Below are 5,466 nucleotides of genomic sequence, written 5' to 3' on the forward strand. Positions count from 1 at the left end.
CTCTGGGCCCAGCGGAAACGCAGGAAGACGTCCCGCCCCTTGCTGTCAGAACTGGACTGCAGGAACGCTTTCATTGGCTGAAGTGTTTGTCCTTGTCTGGGACATTTGGACCCACCAAGCGAAGACCCGGTGCATCCATGTACTGTGCAGTTGCGTCCTCGAATCCCTGTGTCCCTTCTGCCCCACCAGGGCTGGCATGCAGCTTTTCTATTGTTACTTAATACATGCCGGGCAGAGGGGGCTCCAGGTTTTGAGGGATCTGAAGAGATTCCCTTTAAGACGAAGAATACAAAATTGCAATTTCAAAATTAGGTATGAAAATCAAATGAAGCAAATAGAAAATAGTTACAAATATAGTGTGAATGATCAACACCAATTAAAAGACAGAAATTGTCAGTGGTTAAAATAAAAAAGGCCCGACTGCATGTTGTCTACAAGAAACCCACTTTAAATATAAAGACACAGATTTAAAAGTTAAAAAAAGAAGTCACAGTTAAAAGTTAAGTAAAGGGTGGAGAAAGCTATGCCATGCTAACACTAATCCAAAGAAAGCTGGAGTAGCTGTATTAATTTCAGGCAAAGCAGATTTCAGAACAAGGAAATTATCAGGAATAAAGAGAAGGCATTACATAATGATAAAGGGGTCAATTCTCCAGGAAGACATAACAATATTTACCATGTATGCACCTAACAACAGAGCAGCAAAGTACCTGAGGGAAAAACCGATAGAACTGCAAAAAAAAAAAAAAAAAAAAAAAAAAAAGAAAAGAAAATAGATAAACATACTTTATAACTGAAGACTTCAACACTACATCTTTAGGAGTGAGTAGCACCAACAGGCAGATAATGAGCAAGGATAAAGTTGAACTGAGCAACAACATTAATTAACCTGCTCTGACACTTATACAATACTTCATCTAACAATAGTGGAATACAGATTCTTCTCAAGTTCACATGGATCATTCATCAGTGTTCCACATTCCAGGTCATAAAACGTGCCCTAACAAATTTGAAAGAATAGAAATCACACAGAGTATGTTCTCAGACCACAATGGAATTAAACTAGAAATTAATAATAGCTGTTGGAGGAAATAGAAAATAAATTAAATAAATGGAAAGATACTCCATGTTTGAGGTCAGGAAGGATCAATATTGTTAAGGTGTTAATTCTTCCCAGTGTGATCTATAGATTAAACACAATTCCAATCAAAATCCCAGCAAGCTATTTTGTGGATATCAACAAACTGATTCCAGAGATTATATGAAAAGGCAAGAGACCCAGAATAGTCAACACAGTGCAGAAGAATGACAAAGTTGGAGAACTGACACTATTGACTTCAAGACTTACCGTAAAGCTACAATAAGCAAGACAGCATTTTAGTGAAAGAATAAACACATGGATCAATGGAACAGAATAAAAAGTGTAAAAATAGACCTATACAATGTAGTCAACTGATCTTTGACAAACTGGCAAAGGAAAGTCAATGTAGAAAGAATCGTCTTTTCAAAAAATGGTGCTGGAATAATTGGACGTCCATTTGCAAAATATAAATAAATCTGGACACAGACCTTGCCCCTTTCACAAAAATTAACTCAAAATGGATCATAGACATAAATGTAATCTGGAAAACTATAAAACTTCTAGAAGAAAACATAGGAGAAAACCTAGGTGATCCTGGGTTTGGCAATGACTTTTTAGACACAACAGCAAAAGAATGATCCCTGGAAGAAAAAATTTTGAAAGGCTGTTAAGAGAATGGAAAGACAAGGGAGAAAATATTTGCAAAGCACATATCTGATAAAGGACTTTTATCCAAAATATACAAAGCTCAACAATAAGAAAACAACCCAATTTAAAAATGGGCAAAAGATCTGAACAGATCCCTCACCAAAGAAGACATACAGATGGAAAGTACACAGATGAAAAAATATGCTCAACCTCATTTGTCAGTGGGGAATTATAAATTAAAACAATATTGAGATTATTCTACACACCTTTTAGAATGGCTAAAAATTTTTTTAAAACCTGACAGTGTTAAATGCCAGTGAAAATACAGAACAACAGGGACTCTCATTCATTGCTGAGGGGCTTGCAAAATGGTATAGCCACTTCAGAAGACAGTTTGGCAGTTTCTTACAAAGCCTAACATAGTCTTAGCATATGATACAGCAATTGTGCTCCTATATATTTACCTAACTGATTTGAAAATTTATGTATATACAAAAATCTGCATGTAAGTGTTTATAGCAGCTTTATTCATAATCACCAAAAATTGGAAGCAACCAGAATGTCCTTCCATAGGGGAATGAACAATCAAACTGTGTTACATCCATACAATGGTACCTGTAAGACACAGCATTGCAAACTGGGTCTACTAGATGCAAGGGATTTTTTTTTTTTTTTTTTTTTTTTTGCCTTAGGGAGGTGGTTACTCAAGCTCTTGAATCATTTGAAATCTCCCTAATCTTCCTTAGAATTTAGTCCCTCCAAATCGAATCCAAATCAGATACTAAACTCCTGCCAGCACACTGAAACAGAAAAGACTTTTTATTCACTCTGAAAGGGTCAGAGTTCTGACCATGTGGTCTCTCCTATAAAATGCAGTCACAACTTTGCCAGGCTAAACCACAGAAACAAATTTAGGGGACACATGACTTTCTTGACACCTTAACCTTACACCTATTGTACCCTGTAATTATTAATAGAAACTCTTTACTTTCAAAAGTGTGTGATTTGGACAATATGGAACCTTCTCAATTTTCCCTCAAATGAATTGCCCCAACTTTTTATATCTTGATTTAACGAAATTTCCATCTTTCACTTATTTTATGACATGGGTCAGTGATTTAATTGCTTTGTTCAAAAGCCAGGTATCTTCTTCAAAGATACCTGTTTTCATTAAGCCTGCCCTAAGGGAGGTACTTTTTTGGTTTGTTTGTTTTGCTTTGTTTAACACAAAAAGTTCTAACTTTAAGGGTTACTGCTGTGTGTTAGAGTCTGAAGGACTGGAAGTAAAAAAACAAAACAAAACACCTTTTCTCCTGCAAGTCATGTTCATTGCCACAAGGTGGTGGTTTACTTGAGAGAAACCCTTTTGGGATCCAAACTGAACATCAGGAACATTTTCTCTATTAAAACACTTCAGACTTTGTAAAACAAGAATGAACCAACTCGCTTTAAGAGCAAATCAGAAACCAAAGCAGATTGTTTCCCCAGACAACTTCTAGTCTTTCATGTTAGATGAGTGTGTTACATATATCTTTGTCTAGGCTGACAAGTCTCTCTGCTTCCAGGTATTACATTGTATTTTTCCAGAAGTAACAGCACGTCCCCACTGTACCTTGCCCTGAGGAAAGCAGCTGGGAGCAGCAGAACTGGGAGCTTTCGAGTCTGACAGGCTTGGGCTGGGTCCTGGACCAACCACCTACTACCTGTGTGAGCCTTCAACTTCCTCATCCTTGATTTCCTCGTCTTTAAAATGAGAAGTATAATATCTTCCGTTCAGGGATGCTGGGAAGAGAGATCATGTCTTTTAAAGTTTCTTGACAGCAAAGCTGTTATTGGTGGTGGTGTTAAAGTATCATGTTCTTAGTGTAGGATGGTTGCCGGGAGGCGGCTTCCCAGTCAAGGATCATGATGTCCACTCCACCCCTGGCCGCCAGAGGGAGCCATTTGATTAGTTTTCCTCAGTCAGAGTGTCCATGGTGTTACTTTGGAGCCTAAGTGGTGAAGTGTCAGATGTGGAATCCTCCACTCTCTGCCCTCTCGTGGCCAGCTTGATGTTACACGGTGGATTTCATGACCAGAGATTTTAAAATTTTTGATGAGACTTAATTTATCTCAAGTTTTTAAATTCTCTTTATGGGTTTTTTTTCCCTGAGAGATCTTTTCCTAAGGAGTTTTTACCTACCTCCAGGTCATGGAAACATTCCCTTTATTTTCTTGCAGGAATTATTAAAAATTATAATATTAGAAATTATTTTAAACTTACAATAAAAGAACTTACTTAAAATTTACATTTAAGCCTATGATCCATCTCAAATTCACTTTTTCAGTGACATTTTAATTGAGATAACTGGAAATATATACAGCTGTAAGAATAACACAGAGAAATCCTTTGTACACTTGGCCCAGTTTCCCTCAATGGCAACATTTTGCAAAACCATAGTCTAATATCACAGCCAGAATAGTGACATTGATACAATCCACCTGTCTTAGTCAGGTTTCTCTGGTTTTAGTTGTACTCACCTGTGTGTGTGTGTGTGTGTGTTTTAGGTTCTACAAAATTTCACCCTATCTTGGTTCCTGTATCCACCACCACAGTCAAGACTCTGAACACAGGATCCTTCGTGTTGTCCTTTATAGTCAAACCCACGTCCCTTCTGTGAATCTCTCTCCCCAGTCCCCAACCTCTGGCAACCACTATTCCACCCTCCTAAAATTTTGTCATTTGAAAAAATGATCTATAAATCGTATCACACAGTATGTAACCTTTGGGGATTAGCTTTTTGTTACTCAGCATAATTCCCTGGAGATCCATCTAAGTTGTTACATGTATCAGTATTTTGTTCTTTTTAATTGCTGCATATTCCATGGTACGATTGTACCAATGTTTCAAATCAGTTTTTGTGTGGGATGTGAGGTAGAAGCCAAGGTGCTTTTTTTTTTCTCTTTCTCCATATGGACTTCTGGTGGTACGAGCACCAATTGTTGAAAAGATTTTCCTTTACTCCATTGGCTTGCTTTGGCACCTTTGTCAAATATCAGCTGGTCATATGTGTGAGTTTGTCAGCACTCTCTAGTCTGTTCCACTGGTCTATTTGTCTATCCTTATGCAAGCACTTCTCTGACTTGATTATTATTGTTGTATAGTGTTATGGGCTGAATGCTTGTGTCCCCTCAGAATTCATATGTTGAAGGGGGGAGGGTATAGCTCAGTGGTAGAGCACGTGCTTTGCATGCACAAAGTCCTGAGTTCAATCCCCAGTACTTCCATTTTAAAAATAATTAATTAAATAAAGAAATCTAATTACCTCCCCCCCCCAAAAAAACAAACCAAAAAATTCGTATGTTGAAACCCTAATCCTAATGGGATGGTATTTGAAGGTGAGGCCTTTAGGAGATTGTTAGATCATGAGGGTGAATCCTCCATAAATGGGATTAGTGCCTTTATAAGAAGAGGCCAGAAAGCTGGCTAGCTCTCTTTCTGTCATGTGCAATCCTAAAATTTGTATGGAGCTACAAGACCATGAATAGCCAAAGTCATCTTGAGGAAGAAGAACAGAGTTGGAGGCATCAAGCTCCCTGATTTCAAACTATATTACAAAACAATAGTAATTAAAACAGCATGGTATTGGGCTAAAAACAGACATATAGATCAGTGGAATAGAATGAAGAGTGCAGAAATGAACCCATGCTTATGGTCAGTTAATTTACAACAAAGGAGCCAAGAAAATACAACAGGG

This window comes from Camelus dromedarius, chromosome 2, assembly GCF_036321535.1.
Source record: "Camelus dromedarius isolate mCamDro1 chromosome 2, mCamDro1.pat, whole genome shotgun sequence".
Lineage (NCBI taxonomy): Eukaryota > Metazoa > Chordata > Mammalia > Artiodactyla > Camelidae > Camelus > Camelus dromedarius.